The sequence below is a fragment of the Planococcus citri genome, chromosome 1 (genome assembly GCF_950023065.1).
Source record: "Planococcus citri chromosome 1, ihPlaCitr1.1, whole genome shotgun sequence".
NCBI lineage: Eukaryota > Metazoa > Arthropoda > Insecta > Hemiptera > Pseudococcidae > Planococcus > Planococcus citri.
Window position 1 is genome coordinate 24,471,588 of NC_088677.1, and position 26,705 is coordinate 24,498,292.

Here is a 26,705-nt window from a genome sequence, read left to right on the forward strand (position 1 = left end):
ACGGAAAAATAAAAATTTTATAAAATTTAGATAGAAAGGTAATAGTATGTGGTTTTTGCAGGTCTAGTTTTTGATCTGTCAAATAAAGTAATTGGCAGTGCTTTGGCATCATTTCAGAGCTTATAGAAGATTTTTTCACTTTGCTCGGTTATAAAGATGCTGAATTCCATTTCGGGCCCCTTTTTATGGCAATTTTTCCAAGAAATGAGTGATCTTAAAATCAACGGAAGGCTCTATAAAGTTTCAAATCCGCCACTAATCGATTTAGCAGGTCAAGAATACTTTAGGCGTATATCAAATTTCTGCTTTCTACTTCAATTTTATTCAGATTTCATTTGTTTCATCGAGATAAATTTACTTAGGTATTATTGAATTTTCTAAAATTATCAAAAATCGAAAAATGAAATTCAGTATCTGAAATTCAGCTTGGTTGTCTATTTATGAGTGCTCATTCGACTTTTTTGATCTGAAAATTTTTTCATCAGTTTAGATAGATAAGTAACTTACTTTCCAAACTGCCCCGTAGGTCGTGAAAAATGATGGGTCATTTTCTTTGAGGAAACGAATTCAAACAAAACAATGCGAGTTCAAATAAATATACTTACTTATTCAATTTCAAACACTAGAAAATATGCTCAAGCCTTATGATGCATGAAGTTTTTTCTTCATAATGTACAATCCAGCAATTTTTTTCGTCATTTCTTTCTTGTTAAATCAACTTTGTCTTACCAACTCGGCGTATGCTTTCGTGGAGTCCATCTGCGCGGCTTCAGATTTTTTGCGTTCCAATTGTTTGTCAAAAACTAACAATTCAAACTTTTCCATTAGGGTACAAGTTCTTTTCAGAGTTCCATTCTTGATGATGATTTGGCGATGAGTTAGTCCAAGAGCTATACCACTGCGATTGGGCCGAAATAACTGAAAGCTGGGGATGGTCTCAAAAGTTAGTATACATACCCCTATTTTGAAAACACTTGGTCTGCCGATCCGCAGCTGCTGCTTTAAAGCTCAGTGAAAGCTCGAAAGTTCAAATTTTTTCTGAACTTTCAGCTGAGAAAACTGATGGCTAAAATTGGTGCCTAATTATAGCATTTTTCGCGCTGAATCCGAATATATCGGTCTGCCGACCCATAAGTGCCGCCAAAGCCCCGCTAGACTGGGTCAAAAGGGGAGCAAATTTGACAAATTTCATGTTTTTGGGCTAAATTTTCATAAAAAGCTACAAAATCGGGTTAAAAAATATTTTCAAGTTTTAGGCACCAAAATTTTTCAAAATTTTCATTTTTTGGGGGGTGGGGCGTGAGGGGAATAATAATGAATTCAGCAAATATGGTCTTGTGATATATCAAAATATATGTTTTTTGACCGTATTGTCCTCCAATATAAAAAATATTGCCATAATTGAATTCTACGACCCAAAAAACATATATTTTGATATATCACAAGACCATATTTGCTAAATTCATTAATACTCCCTCACGCCCCACCCCCGAGAAAATGAAATTTTTTTAAAAATGTTGGTGCCTAAAAATCATCTTAGCCGTAGAGCATTTCGTTAAACTGCTTGAAAATAATTTTTAACCCGATTTTGTAGCTTATTATGAGAATTTAGCCCAAAAACATGAAATTTGTCAAATTTGCTCCCCTTTTGACCCAGTCTGGCGGGGCTTTGGCGGCACTTATGGGTCGGCAGACCGATATATTCGGATTCAGCGCGAAAAATTCTATAATTAGGCACCAATTTTAGCCATCAGTTTTCTCAGCTGAAAGTTCAGAAAAAATTTGAACTTTCGAGCTTTCACTGAGCTTTAAAGCAGCAGCTGCGAGACCAAGTGTTTTCAAAATAGGGGTATGTATACTAACTTTTGAGACCATCCCCAGCTTTCAGTTATTTCGGCCCAATCGCAGTGGTATAGCTCTTGGACTAAGTACACCTATGTTTAGGCAATAACAACAGTGTCTCTTGAAATAGGTTTCTAAACAGGTTTCTGCTCCGATACTTGTTTAATATCTTTACTTACTTACTTATTTGCTACTAATGCGTTTTTTTTCTCTTATCGTATCATTCCATTCGCTTTCACTTTTGAATGGATTTAAATATGTAAGAGATCAATATAATTATAATTCTTTAATGATACATTTTCTGCCAAGTTTTATGGGAAATATCACTCTTTAAAACCTTGTGGTTGTAAAAAAAATGAGTTCTAGTTGGAGATACGGAATTTTTTCTATGTACAGTCTTCCAACATCACCTCGCCGCTTTCTTTAAGTTGCTCTTTCATCAACTTTTCTAAAATAAAAGATCCAAAGAGATCTGCGTGGACTGAAATGAATCATGTAAGTATGAAAACGTGAGTTTTATGATATCGGAATAAGTAATTTTGCCGAATGGTTACGATTTTGGCATTTTCATTTTGAATTTGGAAAGTCACCCAACCTCCGGAGTGTTTCTGGAGGAGCGATATACGCCCTTAAGGAAATATGTAGAACACACATTCCAGAACATTGTGATTTTTTTCTCTCTGATCCCTGGTTAAGAAAATCGTCCATAGCCATAGACCTAGCATTCAAGGACTTGTACTGACTTGAGATCATCCCTATCATAATCTAAGATAACATTAAGAGTTCTAATCAACGATTCTGGCAAATTTTCTTCGATGATCCTGCACCCATCAATTTGATCAGGGTTGGGAAAGAAAGGATGGAAGTTGAAATTTAAAGAAAAATTTAAATTTTAAATCAACCAATAGTTAGCAATACCTAGGCTTATGTTGAAAGCAAAAACTGCTTTGCAATCAGTGAATTGTCAATGGCTTTCTCAAATTCTTTTGCGGTTTTTATAGAAGTTTGCGCATAACATCTCTTCAATTGGATGGACCCCGTGAAGTTGAAATAATTCTTTGTGATTCATTACTTTTGTATGTACATGTATCTACTTTTTTTGGCTCGAAGTAGTCAGCGTGGTGCCAAAATGTTCAAAAATTAATGAAACACCTACAGTACCTATTTAAACATTTTCAGGAAATTCAACTTCGCTCTAAATCATCCAAAGTTGTTGTGAATTTCCAAATTTTTTCCTCGTTTCCAAAATGTAGCAATATTTTGCCATTTTAGTTACTTTGCTGGAAAACAATTCAAAAAAACTCTCACGCATTGAGCGTGAGAAGACCGACTTTTCGTAAAATAAAAATCTTTTACGAACGAATTGATCCACTTTTATTTAAACATTCATTCGCGAAAGAACTGATTCGTACAAGTGACTCGTTCGTGAATAAATCGACTCGTATAAGTGACTCGTTCGTGAACGAATCGATTTGTACAAGTGACTCGTTCGCGAACGAATCGAATCATACAAGTGACTCGTTCGCGAACGAATCGATTCGTACAAGTGAATCGTTCGCGAACGAATCGATTCGAACAAGTGAATCATTCGTGAACGAATTAATTCATACAAGTGAATCGTTCGCGAACGAATCGATTCATACAAGTGATTCGTTCGCGAACGAATTGATTCATTTACTCAATTTTCGATGAATCATTCACGAACGAATTGAATCATTTTTTCTGAATCATTCGCGAACGAATTGACATTTCTTTGTGAATCATTCGCGAACGAATTGATTCGTATTAGTGACTCATTCGCGAACGAATTAATTCATAAATTGAAGATTCGGTGGAGAATGGTTCTTTCAAAAAATTGATCAATTCGTTCATGAATGATTCACAAAAAATTGAGGGTCGTATACTTAATAGGAATCGAGCAAACCTAGTGAGATTTCAAGTTTCATCGAAATCAGTTCAGCCATTTTCTAGGTAATGAGTTTTGAAAAATTCTGAAAAAAAATTTTGTCGCTCGACAAATTTGAAAGCTTTGAGCTTTTGAAAATTTTGTGTTCGATTACGCGCGAAAGCTACGAACTTTAGGATCATGGTACAAGTCTGGCATCATAGGAATGGTGATGGACTTGTGATACTTCAAGTTTCAGAAAAATTGATTCAGTCGTTACTCAAGGTAATGATTTTTAAGTGAAAAATGTCGAAAAAAAATTTTGTCGCTCGATAAACTTGAAAGCTTTGAACTTTTGGAACTTGATGATGATGGCGAAATCTCCGCTAAGTTTAGGTCGTGAAAAATTGTACACTGTTAATCTTGCGCAAACAAATCTAAACAAAACAATGTGAGTTGTAATAATTAATATTTCAATTTCAAGTACTAGAAAATTTGCTCAAGACTTGTGATGCATGAAGTTTATTTTTCAGAATGTGAAATCTATAGAATTTTTTTCATCCAATTCTTTCTTGTTAAATCACCTTTATCTTTCCAACTTTGTGTATACTTTCACAGAGTTTTCTCAGCCCGGCTTCAGATTTTATGCGTTCCATTATAGTTTGTCAAAAACTAACTATTCAAACTTTCCTATTAGGGTACAAGTGCTTTTCAGAATTCCATTCTTGATGATAGGCAATGGGTACACCTATGTTGAATCAATAACAACAATATCTCTTGAAATAGGTTTCTGAATCAGATTTCTGTTCTGATCCTCGTTAAATATCTTTGCTTACTTACTTATTTGCTACCAATGCGTTGTTTTTATAAGCTGTTTAAGGTATACTTCCATTTGCTTTGATTTTTGAATGGATTTAAATAATATTACATGTGTAGGTAAATCAATAATTGAGATTCTTTAATGATACATTTTCTGTTACCAATGTTGAAACGATAACAACAATATCTCTTGAAATAGGTTTCTAAACAGGTTTCTGCTCTGATCCTTGTTTGATATCTTTGCTTACTTACTTATTTTGCTACCAATGCGTTTTTTTTCTGACGGCTTCTGAGCATGCTGTTCTATTTATTTACATTTTTGAATGGGTTTAAATGATGGATCAATAATTATAATTCGTCAATGATATACATTTTATGCTAAGGTTAATGGGAAATATCACTCTTTTAAACCTTGGTTGTAAATAACATGAGTCCGAGTCGGAGACGTGGAATTTTTTCTGTGTACCTATATAGTCTTCCAACGTCACCTCGCCGCTTTCTTCAAGTTGCTATTTCAACTTTTCCAAAATGAAAGTTTCAAGAAAATCTGCGTGAACTGAAACGTTAATCATGTTATGAAAATGTGATTTTTATGATTTTGGAATGTGTATTTGTGTTTATTGAAATTATTTTGAGGCCGGTTTTAATTGGTTTATGATATTGGCGAATGTGAATGTGAGTTTAATAATAATTATGTAGGTATAGTGAAAATTTTCATTTTTGAATTGGATGTCATCCAACCTCGGGAGTGGTTCTGAAAGAGCGATGTACGCCCTTAAGGAAATAAAACACACATTCCAGAACATTGTGATTTTTTCTCTCTGATCCCTGCTTAAGAAAATCGTGCATTGCCATAGACCTAGTATTCAAGGACTGTACTGACTTGAGGTCATCCCTATCATAATTTAAGATAACATTGAGAGTTCTAATCAACGATTCCGGTGAATTTTCTCCGATGATCCTGCTCCCATCAATTTATCAGGGTTGGGAAAAAAGGATGGAAGTTGAAATTTGAATAAGAATTTAATTTTTAAATAAACTAATAATTAGCAATAGGCTTGCATAGAAAGCAAAAACTGCTTTGCAATCAGTGAATTGTCTCGCAAATGCAGATGGTTCGTATAAGATGTTGCGTATAAAATCTCTTCAATGGGGTGTACCCCGTGAAGTTGAAATTTTTCTTTGTGAGTCACTGCTTTTGTATCTACGTTTTTAGCTCGAAGCAGTCAGTGTGATGCCAAAATGTTCAAAAATTAGTGAAATACTGATTTTAAACATTTTCAGGAAATTCAACTTCGCTCTTCTTCTAAGCAAAATAAAAGAAAAAAAAGAAATTACAGATTGAATATTCATAACTTTCAAGCCTTCTTAAGATCGTCACCCAAAATTCATCAGATTTTCCGAATTTTTTCATTGTTTTTTCCAAAATGTAGCAATATTTTGCCATTTTAGTCACTTTGCTGAAAAACAAGTCAAAACAATTAAAAAAATAAATGAATACCCCTTTTACGATTCTGAGATAGGTACATATTGTATGTATAATAGATACAGTAGATACATGCATGTAGATAATAAATTTCCGAGCCACCTCACTCTTAGTCAAAATAGACATAATTATGATTCTTCTATGTAGTGGGTCTAGCTTTTCAACAAGTTTGAAAAAAAATTGTTACGATTCAAAAATTCAATCATGCACAAAGGTCCTTAGTTCTTTTCAGAATTCCATTTTTGATGATGATAGGTGATGGGTACTTACACCTAAATGTTGATGCGATAACAACAATATAGTTCTTGAAATAGGTTTCTTAACAGGTTTCTGTCGTGATCCTTGTTTAATATCTTTGCTTACTTACTTATTTGCTACCATTGAGTTTTTTTTAAAAGTGTGATCACCACGTAATGATATTTCCTGTTGAGTTTTATGAGAAATATCTCTCTTATAAACCTTGGTCGTAAAAAAAAAAAATGAAAAATGGGTCCGAGTCGGAGACGAGCAATTTTTCCTATTTCTTCAGTTGCCTCTTGTTTTACGTGTATTCTTGAACTGTTTGAGTTTAATTCTCACCGGCTTGTTAGGTGATGAAAAATTATACGCTGTTAATTTCGCACAAGCGAATCTAAACAAAACAACGTGAGTTGTGATAAATATTTCAATTTTAGGTAGGTACCAGAAAATGTGCTCGAGTCTTGTGATGTACCTATAAAGTTTATTTTTCAGAATGTGAAATTCAGCAATTTTTTTCATCAATTTGTAAGGAGCAGATATGCCTTAACTTCGTAGAGAGGAAGTACAATAACCTCTCGTCGGAGGTTATATCATTACCCCTCTTTCGAAGAAGTTTAACGTACTTCTCCTACATTTCTGGAGCCCAAGGTAACGTGTACGAATATCTCCGAGCGTAGGTCGCTCCAAGCTCGGATCACTCTCCTTGAACTTTCGACTATATAATCTCTCGCACAGACCATCTCGAGGTTCTTAATTTTGGCAAAGTGTACTTGAATATGTGATAATTCTCTCCGATATGGAGTTCTCTCCGAGATGTACTTAGTGTTCGTTCTTTTCGGTTTTCAGTGCATTTTGCACATAATGTAATTTAACGTAAAATCTCTCCACTAAGTATGAGCCCCCTTAAGGATGGTTCTGTGCTTCGTTTCGGTAATTGCAAGTGCTAATTCGTTGTTCGGTTCCTACCCTCAGTAATTAACGCCGATTAATCCCTTATGGATCTAATCCGCCCGCTTTTTGATATAACCCATCGCGAGGTTAATATGTATATATTGTTGATGTGAACATTGATTACGTTATGTCGATTAATCAATGGTGCTCTGGAAGCATCCCTTTTCGTTCCGGATCTAAGGGATGGCGACCCAATTGAATGTGTATCTACCAACCAATACCCTGCGACGTGCTTAGTATTAGTAGCACCCCGACGAGCAGGGAACGTGTACAGTGTTGAGGCAGGAGATGTACCCTAAATCCTGTCCGGGTTGCGTTCGCCCTATCAGTTAAAGGTAATTTGAGGAACCCCCTTTAATTGCTGTGCTTAATCTAGATCAAGTATTAACCTACTTTTCGTGTTATATCTGCCAGAACTGCTTTTCTACTAGTATAGTCTAGCATTAGATATTTATATCTATTTATACAATGTTCATGACTTCGAACCCCATGAATATTACAGCCCCACATTATGTATTAAATTATTATGCACAAAGCATTTGACTCGTGTTTTATTTCCACACGTTAATAAGAAATTGTATGTGTATAAAGGGTATTCGTAATGATCGTACAAGCACCTATTGAGCTAGCATGGTGCAGGAAAATATCTCCTTAGGGATATTTCTCAGAAAAATAACAGGTAGTAAGTATTATATTAATCCCACCATATAGTCTTTCTCATCTACCCTTTCTAACCTAATCATTACCAGTATCACTTTATCAAATTCTTACTTGTTGATGATAGGCGATGGGTACACCTATGTTGAAGCAATATCCACAACAGTATCTCTTGAAATGAGTTTCTTAACCGGAATTTCTGTTCTGATCCTTGTTTAATAACTTTGCTTACTTACTTATCTTGCTACTAATGCGTTTTTTTTTCATTCGCGAATAGTTTAAATTCAATTCGCTTTTACTTTTGAATGGATTTAAATAATATTATGTAGATCAATAATTATGATTCTTTAATGATACATACGTTTTCTGTCAAGTTTTATGGGAAATATCAATCTTTCAAACCTTGGTTGTAAAGAAATTGGGGTCCGAGGCGCACACGTGGAGTTTTTCCTATGTAGGTACAGTTGTCCAACGTCACCTCGCCGCTTTCTTCAAATTGCTCTTTCAACTTTTCTAAAATAAAAATTCCAAGAAGATCTGCGTGGGCTGAAATTAATCATTTTATGAAAACGTGAGTTTTATGATTTCGGAATAAGTAAGTATTCGCGTTTATTGAAATTATTATTTTGAGGGCGATTTCAATTTGTTGTGATTTTGGCCAATGCGAGTTTAATGGGAATATTCATTTTGAATAGGAAGTCATCCAACCTCGGGGGTATTTCTGGAGGAGCGGTATATGCTCTCAAGAAAATAGAAGACACATTCCAGAACATTGTGACTTTTTCTCTCCACAGTCGCTGATCAGGAAAATGGTCCATAAACCTAGTATTCGAGGACTATGTTGATTTTTGATGTCATCCCTATCATAAATTCATAATCCAAGATCACATTGAGAGTTCATAAGTCTAACCAATAATTCCGGCAAATTTTCTTCCAACGATCCCGCCCGTCAACTTATCTGAGTTGGGAAAAAAGGCCGGAAGTTGAAATTTGAAGAACAACGTAGATTTAAAAACACCTAATTAGCAATAGGTTTACATAAAAGCAAAAAGTAAAAACTACTTTGCAATCAGTGAATTGTCAATGTATTTCACGGATCCCATCTGATGGATGTTTCCCGAATAAAAAAGTTCCCGAATTTTTTATTCCGAACGAAAACTTTTTCGGAGGGGGGGGGGGGGAGGACAACCTTCGAAAGTACAAACATAGGTACACCATCAAAGAAAATTCCTCGTGCTAAATTTTATTTTGGAATTTTTGGTCATTTAAAAACAATTCATAGTTCAATTAAGTATTTTTTATTGAAATGTGAAAATTTGATGAAGTACACACCGAAAGGTAATGCTTGGTTTGTTGCAGGTCTGGTTTTTGATCTGTCAAATTAATTTGTGAGGTTTTCGCCCTATTTCAGAGCTTCAAGAATAGTTTTTCACTTTCCTGGGTTGAAAAGATGCTGAATTTCATTTCGGCTCCTCTTTATGGTAATTTTTCCAACACATGGGTAATCTTGAAATCAACCAAAGGCTCTATAAAATTTTAAAACCACCAATAATTGATTTAGGAGATCGAGTATACTTACTTGAACCAAACATACATATAGGTACCAAATTTCTGTTTTCTGCTTCAATTTTATTCAACTTTCATTTGTTTTATCGAGAAAAAAATGACTATTATTTAATTTTCTAAAATTATCAAAAACCGAAAAATGAAATTCAATATCTTAAATTCAGCTTGATGGTGTATTTATGATTGCTCTTTGAATTTTTTTGATCTACAATTTTTTTCATCAGTTTGGATAGATAGGTAACTTACTTACTTGAAAAAAAGTGAACAAGAACTTCACTTGGTCTTACGATTTCGCGATAGTTTGTTCCTCGTCAAAACGGTCGTGAGCTTCGGCTCACGTCCTTCTTTTATTATTTGAACCACTACAGCGTGGAAATATCGTTCATTAACGTACCTAATTAATAATCGTTTATTAATTATGGTACTTGGGGGGACATTATAGAATAATTCGAATGTGTATTTTACTTGATATATTTTCAATAAAATTGCATTGAAAGGCGTTGAAATGTGTTTTTATTAGAAAAGGTATCAATAATGTGTGTAAAGTGAGTTAGAATTATCTAAACTCTCCCAATTGAGCTAGTCTGGGATGTCAAGCAAATATTCACCACCTAGGGAATATTTCTTAGCCGATTTTACATAAGGAGTTTATAAATACCATCATTCTCCATTTGATAATTCTTCCTTCGACTATAACATGTTAATAATTTCGCACAAACAAATCTGAACAAAACAATGTGAGTTGTAATAAATATTTCGATTTCAAGTATCTACTAGAAAATGTGCTCAAGCCTTGTATGCATGTAGTTTATTTTTCACAATGTGAAATTCAGCAATTTTTTTCATCAATTCTTACTTGTTAAATTAACTTTATCTTACCAACTCGGTGAACACTTTCACCGAGTCCTTCAGGGTGGCTTCAGATTTTAAGCGTTCCAATTCGTCGATAACAAACAATTCAAACTTTTCTATTAAGGTACAAGTTCTTTTCAAAATTCCATTCTTAATCATAGGCGATGGGTACGCCTCTCTACACCTATGTTGAAGTAATAACAACAATATCTCTTGAAATAGTTTTCCAAAAACAGGTTTCTGTTCTGATCCTTGTTTAATAGCTTTGCTTACTTACTTATTTGCTACTAAAGCGTTTTTTTCCCCCAGCTGCTGATATTGTGTAGACCCATTAGGTAATAAAAAATGCTTATAACTTCATCACAATACATCTTAGACATCTCTTTTATGGTTTATACTGGTGTTTATAACTTTCCCCAAAACAATTCTCATCCATACAGTACCAGATCACGAGGTAACCTCAGAACTCCCCACTACCGTACCAAACCTTTTCAATGTAGTGCTGTATCATCTGCAGCAAAAGTATACAATCAGATCCCAAAGAATATAAAAAATCTGCCAACTGCAAAAAAATTCAAAAATGCACTTGAAGATTAGCTGATAACTAACAAGTAAACTACCTGAACCGGCAGAGACGAAAATGAACGAATCAAAGCTAGATCGAAAGGGGACCACTTCGGGACCCCAAATCCAAAATTTCAAGTGCTAAAGTTGATTTCTCGATTTTTGGTGAATTTTTGAAAATTTAAAAATCCAAAAAATTATCAATTAATACCAAAAATAGAAAATATTGATGAAAAATGGATTTTTTCGGGAAGTGGTTCAGATGGTGTCCCTAACTCATTTTCGACTATCGAAATTCGTAAAACTTCAAATTCCAGTCATTCTGGAGCCTCCAGCGATTTTTTATCATTTCTCCAGAAACTTTAAATTACCGCAGAACGACTAAAAATCAACTTTAGCACAAATAACTTCATTTGCGGGGCCTATGTGGGCTGCCTTTAACCATTTTTTGTGGTTGTCACGAAAATCTGCGTCTGCCGGTTCAGATGTGTGTATTTTTGCCCGTTGGAAAAAAACAACAAAATTTGGAAATGTTGAATATAGTCCATCTTTTGCGATGGTACCTATCTGAAATCGAGCTCCGACCTATTTTCGACGTTCCGAATAGGTAAAACCCCCATTTCGACCATTCTGGAGCGTCCAGCGATTTTTTATCATTTCTCCAGAAATTTGGAATTGCTAAAAATGATCCATATACCTAGTATTCGAAAACTGTATTGACTCGAGGTCATCCCTATCATAATCTAAGATAATATTGAGAGTTCTAATCGACGATTCCGGTGAATTTTCTCCGACGATCCCGCTCATAAACTTATCAGGGTTGGGGAAAAAGGCCAAAAGTCAAAATTTAGATTTAAAATCGAATAATTAGCATTAGGCTTACGTAGAAAGCAAAAACTTCTTTGCAATCAGTGAATTGTCAATGGCTTTTACAAATAGTTGTGTGTAGCCTATCGCTTTCCTGGCAGCATTTTTTTGCCGCTGCTCCCCATTCGCGTCCAACATTATAGATATCTTCATTGTTCAATTTTCACTGTGAAATGAAAATTTGATAAAGTTTAGATAGAAAGGTAATACTACTCGGTTTATGAAGGTCTAGTTTGTGATCTGTCAAATTAATTGGTAGTGCTTTGGCATCATTTCAGAGCTTCCAGAAGATTTTTTCACTTTGCTGGGTTGAAAAGATGCTGAATTTCATTTCGGCCCCTTTTTATGGCAATTTTTCCAAGAAATGAGTGATCTTAAAATCAACCGAAGGCTCTATCAAGTGTCAAATCCGCCACTAATCCATTTAGGAGATCAAGAATGCTTGAGGCGTATATCAAATGTCTGCTTTCTACTTTAATTTTCAATTTTATTCAACTTTCATTTGTTCCATCGAGAGAAATTGACTCGTTGTTGAATTTTATAAAGTCGTCAAAAATCGAAAAATAAAATTCACTATCTGAAATTCAGTTAGGTGGTGTATTTATGAGTGCTAACCCTAGTGTCACCAGATTATCCATTTTGATCTTTTATTTAAAAAATTGTCAGATTAGGCGCTCTTTCGTCAACTTTTCTAAAACAAAAGTTCCAAGAAGACCTGCATGGACTGAAATTAATCATTTCGTAAAAACATTAGTTTTATGATTTCGGAATAAGTATTTGCGTTCGTTGAAAATTATTTTGTGGCCGATTTTAATTGTTTATGATTTGGGCTAAGTGAGTTTAATGTAAATTTTAATTTTGAATGTTGGAAGTCACCCAACCTCGGGGGGTGTTTCTGGAGGAGCGGTATGCATCTTCGAGGAAATAGAAGACACTTTTAAGAACATCGTGATTTTTTTCTTTATAATCCCTGATTAAGAAAATGGTCCATAGACCTAGTATTCAAGGACTATATGCGAGCGTGCATACGAAAAGGGACCATACGACCAAAAAAAAAAGTACCCAGAAATTGTTGTAGAAACTCTTTAAAGTGTTCCTACAACAATTTCAGGGAACTTTTTTTTCTGGTCATTTGGACCCTTTTCGTATGCGCCCTTACATATTGACTTGAGGTCATCCCTATCACAATTTAAGACCACATTGAGAATTCTAATCAACAATTAATCAACAATTCCGGCTAATTTTCTCCGATGATTCCGCACCCATTAATTTATCAGAGTGGGTAAAAAGGCTAGTTGATACTTTAAAAAAAAAAGAATTTAAAATCTTATCAACTAAAGTAATTAAGTATTAGCAACAGGCTTGCGTAAGAAGCAAAAACTACTTTGCAATCAGTGAAATAAAAAAATAAAAAAATAATTAATACACTACGAATACTTATTTATTTTCATTTTTGCCAGGTTTTCCTTTTGAAGATAAAATTTACTATATTGTTGTCCCACAAAGTCAAACTGTTTCCTCTATAAAGCCTATGAAACAGCAACATCAATCTGACATAGTAGTTCTTTTCAATCGATTTCCAGTTTAAAACATGCCCTGTGGACGAGTCCTCATCTTTTGGTTTTTGATCTCCTGATTTCGGAAATTTCTAAGCACTTTTGGTATAGAACAGCTCAAAAAATCACGAAAAAGAGTATGGTATGTTCTGATGTAGGTAATTCATTAAAATCAAAATGCCAACTTGCATGGTAATAGAAATTTGGCTTCGCATGCATGAGCTAGCGTTTCTTTTTGGAGTATTCTTCATGGTTTTCATTTTTAGAACCACAAGAAGGGTGAAGAAAATCCAGCTTATTAGGTCATCGAACTGAACTGAGTTGACCTTGAATAATAAATATGGGTAATTGAATTAAATCAAGTAGCACGCTGGCATTAAAATATAACAAGGATTATTATCCTATTTTAAACATGAATAAATTACAAATAGATGAATTTGTTGACATAAATGTCAAAGAAGAGTCCATAGACCCAGTATTCGAGGACTACATTGACTTGAGGTCGGTCATCCCTATCATAATCTAAGACCGCATTGAGAGTTCTAATCAACGATTCCGGCTAATTTTCTTCGATGATCCCGCTAATCAACTTATCAGGGTTAGGAAAAAAGGCCGAAAGTTGAAATTTGAAGAAAAATTTAGATTTATTAGCAATAGGCTTTCATAGAAAGCAACAACTTCTTTGCAATCAGTGAATTTGTCAATGGCTTTCACAATAATTAATACAGTCCTTGGAATTTTTTCTGTGCTACTCTCCATTTTCGTCCAACAGAAAATATATCTCAAACCAGCGAAAACTCTTTTTTTTTTTGGGGGGGGGGCTAAATAACAGAAAAATTGATATAAAAGTGGAAACACACACCATCAAAGAAAATTACATGTGCAGAATTTCATTTTTGAATTTTTGGTCAGTTTGAAAAACAAATCATAGTTCAATTTTTGTGGGAAAGTGAAAATTTAATAAAATTCACATAGAAAGCTAATGTTTGGTTTATGCAGGTTGAGTTATTGATATGTCAAATAATTTTTCCAACAAATGAGTTATCTTAAAATCAACTGAAGGCTCTATAATATTTTAAAACCGCAACCAATCAATTTAGGAGATCAACAGTATTCTGAGACATATACTAAATTTCAGCTTTCTATTTCAATTTTATTCAACTTTCATTTGTTTCATCGAGAAAAATTGACTTATTATAGAATTTTCTAAAATGATCAAAAATTGAAAAATGAAATTCAATATCTGAAATTCAGCAATGGTGGTGTATTTTGGAGTGCTCTTTCAATTTTTTTCATCTAACATTTTTTTCCATCAGTTTGGATAGATAAGTAACTTACTTGCAAAAAAAAACAACACAAATCATAAACCTCCGATTTTCACTTTTTTCACTCGTTCCTTGTTTTGTATTCTCGAACTGTTCCAGTTTCATTTTCGTTGGCTCATTAGATCGTGAAAAATTATACGCTGTTAATTTCGCGCAAAAGAATCTAAACAAAACAATGTAAGTGTAATAAATATTTAAATTTCAAGTACATACTAGAAAATGTGCTCAAGCCTTGTGATGCACGAAGTTTATTTTTCAGAATGTGAAATCCATCAATTTTTTTTCATCAATTCTCACTTCTTAAATCAACTTCATCTTACCAAATCGGCGTATGCTTTCACGGAGTCCTTCTGAGCGATTTTAGATTTTACACGTTCCAATATTTTATTGAAAAATAACAATTCAAACTTACCAGCTTCTTCTGATGGATATTCGTTACATTTGTGATCACTGAAACCGTATTCAATAATTATATTCGAAAGTTTGTTGAATTCGAGTTACATATTTGGTACCTACTGGTCCATGAAGTAAAGCCTCATTCGATTCAATAACTAGGTACCAGTTTCGGATTATTTTGAAGCCTCCATCGAGTTTTTAATTTTCTTCAGAAAAATTTCGAATTGCTGTGAAAGGGCTAAAATTTGATTTAAGCACCTGTAAATTTGGTTGATACTTATAGTACTCTCTCAGCTGTTGTAAGTGAAATTTCTAGTGTTTCAGTTTGAACTTTTGAACAACTGTACATTCCCAGAAAAAAGGGGGAAAACGCCTCACCTATGCAGGACGTGTTTCGACAGTGCTATTTTGAACATTCTTCAATCATCAGTCGTTTTGTTTTTCTCCTCTAACTCTACCGTTATCGCATGGAACTTCTTTCTACTGGATGATTGATTCCACGACTTCAAATTTTAACAACCGATTTATTCAATTTAATGAAAGTATTCAACTGAAAACATTTGCTGTATTCCATGTTTCAGCTTTGAGATAGCAAACTTGACTTCTTTTTCACTAACCTGTCCAATGGATATTGTGGAACATACACCTGAGAGGGTTGAAATACTCACTGTGTTGTTACTATTAGTTTGATCATCTTTTACATAAACCGATTGGAAGAACTCTGCAAACGAATTAGCAATGTCATCCCCTTGTCATTCTGTTCCATGCATATCATACATTCTATCACCAGGGTCGTTTTTAGCTGATCTCTTTGAACTCATTTCTCCAAAAATTCTGTGGATTGACGGTATAATTTTGTTCAAGTCCAGAATTGTAGTCCTCAAGGGCAATTTTAGTAATTTTCTTTGTCTCTTTTCTAAGGGTTTCAAATTTTTCTTTGATGCGCCTGCAAGCCAGTTGTAATAAACTGTTGCCTTGACTTCTGTTTCTCCTTCAATTTTTCAATTATTAGTCTTGATCTGTCAAATTAATTGGTGATGTTTTCACACTATTTCAGAGCTTCAAAAAAATTTTTCACTTTGCTGGGTTGAAATTGAAAATAAGGCTGAATTTCATATTTTCGGGCAATTAAAATGAGTGATCTTAAAATCAACCAAAGGCTCCATAAAATTTCAGAATCTACACTAATTGATTTAGGAGATCAAGAATGCTTGAGACGTTTACCTTTCTGCTTTCTACTCCAATTTTAATCAACTTTGATTTATTTCATAAAGAAAAATTGACCCATTATTGAATTTTCTAAAATCGTCAAAAAATCGAAACATGAAATTCAATAGATATCTGAAATTCAGCTTGGTGGTGTATTTATGTGTGCTCTTTCAATTTTTTTGATCTGAAAACTTTTTCATCAGTTTGGATAGATAGATAGATAGATAGATAACTTACTTGCAACCCTTAGATTTTCAATTTCTTCATGATCAATAACACTTTCTTTTCCAAATATTCTCGAACTGGTTAGGTCGTGAAAAATTATACGCTGTTAATTTTGTGCAAACAAATCTCAACAAAACAATGTGAGTTGTAATAAATAGGAACTTCAATCTTAAGTTGGTACTAGAAAATGTGCCAAAGCCTTTGTGATGCATGAAATTTATTTTTCAAAATGTGAAATCCATCAAATTTTTTTATCAATTCTTACTTGTTGAATCAACTTCATCTTACCAACTCTGTTTCTCTTTCCTCACACCACATATTATGGCGCCCGAACAGGGACGCCAGTTATACTTTTAACTAGGTAAATGTGTCCTAAATAATCTCAGATTTGAGGTGGTTCGTTGTACTTTTAATCTGAGGAGATTTTAGATTTTACTTTTTTCAGTCTCAGATTTCTGAGAAAATAGGTTTTGAAGATTTTTCATCTCGTTTTGTTTGTCATTTTAATTAGGTTTTTGTACCTAGTACGTTAGGTACCTGACGGATCGCCTACCGTTTTGATAATTTTTTGAATTTTTCCTATATTTATTTGCTCTGAATCCTCTTCCTATGTAGTTACCATTTATAAAGGTTTTTACGGTTGCTTTATCGGAAAACACTTTCTTGAATGGAATATCGTTCACGGATCGCAATATCTGGTAACATTTAGTATGTAAAAATGTTAGACGGTCGTTTAACATATTATCCTCTAAAGGCCAGTGTTGCCGTTGTGAAAATTTAAATCCCGCCAGATTGATCTCAAAATACATATAGTCAAAAACAGCCAAATTTTCCACGGAAAATAGATAGAGTTCCTGCTAGATCAATATTTTTGAAAAGTTCCACTTTTTCGATAAAAATATGCTAAAAAGTTTCATTTTTTTGCCATAAATCATTAAAAATTGTCGTTTTTGGCGTAAAAAAATTCCATAAAGCCTCATTTTTCTTCCAAAAATTGCTTTAAAGTCTCGTTTTTTCGTCAAAATTATCAAAATGTTTCTTTCATGTGAGAAGTTGAAAAAAAAAATCATAATGTTAAAAATCGATTTTGAGATTTTTTTCTATGAAAAATAGTCGAAAGAAATTTTTTTAAATTTCTGACATGAAAGAAACATTTTGATGATTTTGACGAAAAAACGAGACTGAAAAGCAATTTTTGGAAAAACAATGAAGCTTTTTGGAATTTTTTCGCAAAAAAACGACAATTTTTAATGATTTTTGGCCTGAAAAGGAAACTTTTCAACATTTTATCGAAAAAGTGGGAATAAAGTGCAAAATTGCTAGACTTTCTATGACACAGCAACAGCAATCTGACCGCTTACTACAAGTAATAATCTCTGGGCTTAGGTAAAGTTTCACTCCAGATGAGCGAATAACGTTCGGGGATCTGGACATTCGGAAAACTACGATTGTTGAAGGTGAACGGAACTGTCATTGTTCCTTTCATGATCTCCATGTAAATGTAGTAGTTCTTTTCAATCAATTTCCAGTTTAAGAAGTGCCCTGTAGAAGATAACTCATATTTTGGTTTTTGATTTTTTGATTTCGAAAATTTCCAAGCACTTTTGGGATACAGCAGCTCAAAAAAATCACGAAAAAGAGTACGGTATATGTTCAGATGTTGGTACGTAGGTAAAAGGTAATTCAATAAAATCAAAATGTCAACTTGCTTGGTGATAGAAGTTTGGCTTCGCATGCATGAGCTAGCGTTTCTTTTTGGAGTATTCTTCACGGTTTTCATTAGTAGAATCACAAAAACGGTGAATAAAATCCAGCTTATCGACTTGTTATTTCAACTTTATCTGACCACCTCAGTGTATGTTTTCACGGAGTCCTTCTGGATGGCTTCAGATTTCACACGTTCCAATATTTTATTGAAAAATAACAATTCAAACTTACCTATTACACTGAAAAAATACATAATATTATCATGTTGGTTGTCGTTATATAATAATACACCACTTCAAAGAAAATTACCGCGCAGAATTTCATTTTTGAACTTCAAGTAAAGTTGAAAAATTCATGATTCGATTTTAACGAGAAAATGAAAATTTGATCAGGTCTAGTGTTTTTGATCTGTCAAGTTACTTGATGGTGCTTTTGCACAATTTCAGAGCTTCAAAAAGATTTCTCAATTTTTAAAAAATCCGCTCAACGAGTTGCTTGAAATAGGTACTGAAATGGCCAAACTCACTTCCTTCGTTTTCAATTCAGATAGTGGATGAATTACGTCCCATCCTGAAATGCCGTAGATTCGTTCATTTTGTCCACCACTTGAAACTGAATCACTCGATTTTGTATTCGTGGTCGTATTTGGCCGAAAGTTGAAATTTGGAGAAAAATGAAGATTTAAAATCAACTAATTAGCAATATGCTTACGTAAAAAGCAAAAACTTCTTTGCAATCAGTAAATTATCAATGGTTTTCACAAATTTTGTTTATCATGACTCCATGTGCCCGTATGCATTTGTGCAATATTTTTTTGCCGCTACTTCCCATTTCCGCCCAACAGTAAAGATATCTCAACCAGAAATGGGGTATTATTTTTTTTGGGGCTAAACAACAGAAAAATTGATCGAAAGTACTAACTATATCAAAGAAAATTACTCGTGCAGAATTTTACTTTCGAGTTTTTGGTCAATTTGAAAAAATTTATCGGTCCATCAATGTTTCAAAGTTGGGAAAAAAAGATCGAAAGTTGAAATTTCAAGAAGAATTTAGATTTAAAATCAACTACCAAATAATGAGCAATAGGCTTACGTAAAAAGTGAAAACTTCTTTGCAATCAGTGAATTTGTCAATGGCTTTCACAAAATCATTCGTTTGTACATATCTCGGTTCTCCAGATTTCTGCGCGACAGAAAAGATATCTCAACCAACGAAATTACGAAAACTTTATTTTTTTTTCACTGAACAACAGAAAAATTGATTTAAAGTAGAAACATATTCCATCAAAGAGAATTTATCGTGCAGAATTTTCGAGTTTTTGGTCAATTTTAAAAATTCATCGTTCAATTTTTATGGAAAAATAAAAATTTCATAAAATTCACATACTTAGAAAGGTAGTTAATGTTTGGTTTAATGCAGGTCTAGTTTTTCATCGGAAAATTGATTGGTGGTACTTTCGCACCATTACAGAGCTTCAAGAAGATTTTTTCAATTTCCTGGTTTGAAAATATGCTGAATTTCATTTCAGCTCCTTTTTATGGCAATTTTTTCAAGAAATGGGTAATCTTGAAATTAACCGAAAACTAAAGTTTCAAACCCACCACTGATCGGTTCAGGAGATCAAGAATACATAAGGCTTATACCAAATTTCTGCTTTTTAGGTACATACTTCAATTTTATTCAACTTTGATTTGTTCATGAAGAAAAATTGACCCATTATTGAATTTTCTAAAATCGCCAAAAATCAAAAAATGAAATTCAATATCTGAAATTCAGCTTTATGGTGTATTTATCGATTAGGTATGATTCTCGCTTATTTCAAATCATTGATTTTGGAGCTCTTCCGAACAGTTGCTTATTCTGAAAGTCGCGCCCATTATTCTGGAAAATTGACAAGATTTTGTCAACAATTTTTTTTGAAATGTTCAAAAATAAAAAAAAATCAATTCAAAAATGTACTACTTCATTGAAATGTCAAAAATTTCATTTTTATCAACCTCCGGAAAACATGAAAAATTGCAATCGATTGTCGGGTTGGTGTGAAAATTGAAGTTTTTTTGAAAATTCTTATCGAAAATTAGGTTGAATATACTTACGTATGAAATGGTGGAAACTGAATTGCAAGTACTAGCAACCTGAATGTGTCATCTTTTGGCTACAAATTCGTTCAATCAGCTAGATTAAAAATTGAAGCATTTCAAAATGTGTTGTATCCTATCTTTTTAGTAAAACATGCGTTTTTCAGTGTTACAATTTATATTCTCAGTAAGTTTTTTCAGAGGTGTAATCATCTAAATGTACAACATTTATTTCCAACATTTTTCATGTAGATTGATGAAAGACCTCCAAAATTGCAAAAAAAACAACAGATTTTTCAAACAATTTTTCCCACTCAAATTGCTCAATTTTGGTAGAAAAATTTATTTTCTCGCGAAGTATAGATATCATGAAGGTTGTCCCATTGCACAATCACCCCTATTGGAACCTTTATCAATCAAATTTTACAATTTTTTTTGAAAATTCGAATCTGGCAATTTTGAGAACCCCTGAACTTCCTTCTAGGTCACCCATTCAATCAAAATTCATGTCTAGACTACGTAAACTCAAAATATGTAGTGATATTGCAATTTCACGGAAATTAAAATTTTCGATTTTTTTACTCATTTTCTCGTCAAAGTTTATTTTCAAAAAATGCATTGATATGCGAAGAAAAATCTAAAATTTTCAATTTCTCTGAAATCACAATGTATTTGTAAGATCTATTTCGAGTTGGTATCAGTCTAGACATGAATTTTGGCCAAAAGGGTGGCTCAAAAGGAGATTCAAGGGGTCCCAAAATTGTAAGATTCAATTTCTTTAAATAAAAGTTTTAAAACATGGAAAAATTTACAAATTGTTTCAGGTTGGAGTGTTGCTACATATATGTAGTTGGAAGTCCTTCATGATGAATATATTGCCCGGGGAGGGGGGATTTCGTCCAAAATTGACCGAGTTGAGACTCGAAAAATTGTAATATGTAAAATCAGTTTATTTCGCTATTTTTTGAAGGTCTCTTCCACCTATACTTACCTATATAAAAATTCTGAAAAATATACGTTGTTTGTATTGCATCTCTAAAAAAGCTTTGGCACCAAAATTACCCATGTTCAAAACATATGCTTGAAAAATTTCCAAAAATTCTCACAAATGATGCTTTACCCTTGGTAAAAGCTAAAATTTCTGTGAGTGTGAAAAAATTAAGGCATTTGAAAATTACTAAAGATGCAAATTTCCAACTGGAATTGCAATTTCATTCCTTTTGAGGACGTTCGTGGAAAAAAATGACGTTTTCTGAGATATCTAAAAATAGGAGAAAAACAACTCAAAATTTGTTCGTGGTTGTCTTTTTATAGTTTTAGGATTATACTCGTACTTAATGCATGTGTCAGGGCATCCTGGTTGTTTTTTTTTTCATCCTAAACAATGTATTTTTGTATGCTTCGAGAATGTGAAACATGGCATTTTTGAAAACCATCTGAAAAATATGAACATTTGCGATCGATTATCAAATAGACTTGATACAATTTTTGTGAGATACTTATTAAAAATTAGGTTGAATATACATACATGTACATATAAATCTCCTTGAATTTGTGCAACTAATACTTCTTCAATGGGCGGATTTGTGTGCATTCATTGATTAGGGGCATCTTTATTCCACCTTTTGTTGTTCACACCGCTCATAAGTACATCACATCAAGATGGACGAGCAAACCATCATACGTACTCCACTATTAAAGCATCCTCCAGTGGACAGGAGCAGGGGGGCATAAAAGCATCAAGAAGGATGTACGACGATGCACCATTTACCTAATACATATACGCGTAGGTAATACTTAACGATCCTCTTCTACGCATAATTAAACTAATTAAAGTTGAAATTGTAGTAGTAGGACCGAAAATGGAAATTTGATGGAATAGCCGAGGAGAAAGGGTTATTAATACGATGAAGCGGAGACAAGATATCAAAAATCTAAAACAATGTTCTCTCGTGTATTGTTATAAGTTATAATTGACCTATATTTCAATTTTATTCTATGTCATTTATCATTTGTAAGATACTTTTGTTAGTTTAATGTAATAGCAGACTCGAGGTATTTCGCCCTTCTCGTGTGCTTTCAATATTGAATATAGTAGGTTGGCGCTGCGCTGGGGAAGTTGTAGACGTAAATATTAAGTACCTACGAAGTTGAGAATACGAGTATTTCGAGATAGAATTACGAGTAAGTCCACAGTTTCGAAATAAAAATTTCGGATTTTTGTTTGTTGCGTTTTTCATTCCTGTTTTGAGGAAATTTTTCAATAATCATGCCAGGTCCAATTCTGCGTCCGTTAGAGCTCTTTGCTTGTGACGAATTGAATTGTTTCGAAGCACAAATAATTTTTCTACCCTACAAGTTTGAGGAAATTTTATACGTACGAACCTTTCTACAACAAAAAGACCACGACGACGACATCGTAAGCTGAATAACTTAACGTGGCCATCTTTATAGCGGGTAAACATAATAAGAGGTCTCTAGGGTCGATGTGATGGTGCATTTGCAAAAGGTGAAAATAGCTGTAAATGGCTCAACTATACAGTTCTTCACTCTGTACCCAGCACAACATACTACAATGGCAGCGAGGGAAAAGAATATATAAAAAACCCCAACGTCGAGCTTATTCTCGTTATAATTTTAAACGTCGTAAAACCTATATTTCAACAAATACCTTAATAAATTTTTCAAATACCGGTAAAGTCGACTTGGGAGGGGTCTACGGTACGCGGAAATATAAATTCCGGTTTTCTTGGTTTGTTTTCTATGATAGCAAATATGTCACTTAGGTGGGAAAAAAAAGATTTACGAGGAAATTCTTTCGTCGACGACGACGATGCGAGGCTAAAGAAAGGAAAGGAAAAAAAAAGAAATACTCGTACCTACTCGTACCGCGGTTGGAAATTTTCCTGCAGAATTGCGAGGAATTTTAAAGTAACTTGGGAGTATTTGCTCTGACACGTGATTGAATTCGATTCGCAGCGAGTAATAATTTTTTTTCTACGTGTGGTTTTTTTTTTCTTTACAGACATTCAGAGATGAACAAGGGATAATATGATCGGTGAAAATGGAGCTGTTTCGATTGACGCTTACAACGTACACTATGATGTAAGTACTCGTACATTTTTTACTATCAATGATGGTGTAGCGTTTCATATATAGCGTACCAGATGCGATGCTAAAAATCGCATCGTCGAGCTTTTATAGGTTTAAACCGTATTGGGATATCGGATGGGTATTTTTTTTCTCTTTTTTTGCATGCATGTGTCACAATACGACGACTACGACGCGTGCCAATGGTAGAACTTTCAAGACTGCGAATGCATATAAAAAGCTTAGATATGTGTAAATGTGCTCTTATAAAATGCATATGCCAAGTGTTTCACGGTTCAGTGATTTTCATCGAAGTGTTTCGTCGAAGCCTCGACTGTGCAATTGTGATTCGATTTAAAGGCTCGAAACGTGAATGTCTTTGTTGGAAAGATTAGACGCGATGGTGGTATTTGAGTTGATGCGTTTTTTCGTAATTGCATTGAGATATAAATGGACACTGCAGACTGGTGACGAAGTGAATTGAAGAGTGGAAGTGACGAGTAAAAAACAGAAGTAGTGCCTTACCTACCCATCACTACACACTGTTATAATTATGGATGGCGACGTTATATCGCACCTCGGGAGTAATAAGGTCACATCTCAAAAAAAATTGATTTTGATGTTTTTGCATTTTTGGGGTTTGTATGACCCCCCTCAACCAAAAATTACACTTTGAGTTGGGTACATTATCTAGATCTTGTAAAAAACGCAAATGGCCTAACTCAAAATCTCAACAACATTGCAAGTTGTTTGGAGTTATAAGGGTATATCTCAAAAAACTCCACCTTTTTTGAGCAAATTTCGTACATATAAAGTGTTAACAAATAGTTTTGATTGTTTTGAATGTTTGTCAGTTAGAAATAGTCACAAGGAGTGCATTTTTTATTGGTTTGTACCAAATGGAAAAATTTTTTTAAATTGATCACTTTTCAGAAAAATGAATTTGCACATATCATGAAATTTTAGTTTTTTGAGAAAAACTCAAAAACTAAGCACGCTAGAAAAAAACTAATGACATTATGTCGATTGGAAATTTAATTCTCTACAACCTTGTTATCTTGGAATTTTTTTTGGACGCTTCCTTTCGCCTCCACATCAACTTTAATGAAAGGTTATAACTCAAAATGTTTTCCAAACATTGAAATATTTCCTCTTTAAGATTTTATTTTTCAAATTATTCTTATGCTAAATGAAGGTAAGATACCCAATCTTTAAAATGAGATGCTATTAATTCCTCACAATTAATTATAAGTTGATGAAAATAATGTATCAAGTTTTTTAAAAAAAGAAAATCGCTCTCCTGTAAAATTTCACTTTTTTGAGATGTGACCTTATTACTCCCAAGGTGCGATATGTTTTAACTGTCCAGGCTCAACTGAATAAATTAGTGAAATCGACCTTAGATAATTTCACTTGGTTGAGAGAAAAATCAAAAAATTTTATATCCCTCCACCTCTTCTTGAATTTTTTGCCAATTTATTGAATTATTTTGAAAAATGGTAGGTATACCTACTACCTACTGAGTAAATTTACTTGCCTATGTACATTCCTTTCATGTGATCGTTCTAGTTTCTCGATTGACTTTCTTTTTTGTCAAGTGATGGAATTTCCACGATTTTTTTTGTGTAAGGTTATTAATTAACCCTTAAACACCCAAGCAATGTAAAGGTAAATCGTGATTCTAACTTGCCGTCCAAGACAGGACAAGTTAGAATGTGGCTTGATCGTCCCACCCTTCCGAGCCTAAGCTTCGTCAGGTACCTTTAACTAATCTAATATTCAATAATACCACATTCAATGCACGATTGTTTTATTGAATGAAGATATTTGATACAGAATATTAGTTCTATTCTACTTAATAATAGAACGACGACCGTTGTACAATGTTAAAACATTAGCACTTCTGCACATAGATGCGACCAAGACCATATGAAATTATAATGAGGCCGCAGATGTCCGTTGGGCTCGTCCTGCGCTCTGTCCGAACTAGTCCGTCCAGAGCGCGCTGCTACGCAGTGCAGCCTCGGCCACAGGGCATAAAGTTCCCTGCTATGGCGAGTACTTTTGGTCCTCGAATACCCTCTACAGCAGATCCTGAGATGTTATGAAAAAATGCTTTCAATTTCCTGAATAAAATCATCACAAGTATCACTTTTACTCACAGTTCACCCCCCAGCCCTTTGAAGCCACCTCGATAATGTTAGACTCATTTATTTGATTATTGTCAAAAATCGAGGAAGCAAAAAACCTGATTGGGTCAATCTTGGAACTGAATGATATAGTTTCATTAGATGCAATGAATGAGTGAAAGCATAATTCCAAAGAACACCTCACACCTTTTTTTTGGGGGGGGGGGGGCAAACATGGATAAAAGTTGGGATAAAATACAGGGACCCATGCTCCATTTTTGGATGAACATATTGATGATTGAGCTTTCACAAAATGAAATCAAGAAAGATGTGTGCAGGTGGACCAGATGAGATTGCGTCTAGCTTATGACTACTGGATTCAGGAGATATCAGATTCAGTAAAAAGCTTTCTACTGCTGTTCAACCACAACTCTGAACTTTTAAAAGTTTTGAGGAATTCCTGCTGAAGTCGATATTCTTTCTCGATATTTGTCAACAAATGTTCAAGCATTCATGAAGACATCACTATCCCTCCTCGATCATACATAGTGTAGTTCAACATCATGAAAATTGCATGAGCAGAAGTTGTTGTTTCCAATCATGATATTTCATGATGTTGTACTACACTATGTATGATCGAGGAGGGATAGTGATCGTCTTCATGAATGCTTCAACATTATGAAATGCCAGAGACAGCTGCAATTTTACAGTGTAAAGCTTTTCAATGTGGTAGATAAGCCTATTTCGATACCTCTGCAGAAAAAGAATTGTACCACTAACCTTTGCGGGATGTAACTATTTGTTGACAAATATCGAAAAAGAATATCGACTTCAGCAGGAATTTCTCAAAACTTTCAAAAGTTCAGAGTTGTGGTTGAACAGCAGTTGAAAGCTTTTTACTGAATCTCAAATCCCCTGAATCCAGTAGTCATAAGCTAGACGCAATCTCATGATTGTAAACGACGGCTTCTGCTCATGCAATTTTCATGATGTAGAACTACATTATCTATGATCAAGGAGGGATAGTGACCTCTTCATGAATGCTTGAACATTATGAAATGCCAGGGAGTGCTGCAATTTGACTGTGTAAAGCTTTTCAAAGTGGCAGATAAACCTATTTCGATATTTCTGCAGAAAAACAATCGTACTGCTAACCTTTGTGGGATGTAACTATTTGGTGAGAAATATCGAGAAAGAATATCCACGGTGTGATAAACAGATTTGATGGGTGGATTGTAGTTTTTCTGAACTTATGTGCCAT

The 26,705-nt window shown here is 33.9% G+C and overlaps 1 protein-coding gene across 5 annotated transcripts in view; it reads left to right on the forward strand.

The window, feature by feature from the left end:
* Oct-TyrR (Octopamine-Tyramine receptor) overlaps nt 1-26,705 on the forward strand; it is a 769,263-nt gene that overhangs the window by 333,889 nt on the left and 408,669 nt on the right. For all 5 annotated transcript variants that reach the window (XM_065370690.1, XM_065370686.1, XM_065370689.1 and 2 more), the window contains one exon: nt 23,251-23,330. The gene's annotated coding sequence lies outside the window, so the exon portion shown is untranslated. The remainder of the gene's footprint in view (nt 1-23,250; nt 23,331-26,705) is intronic.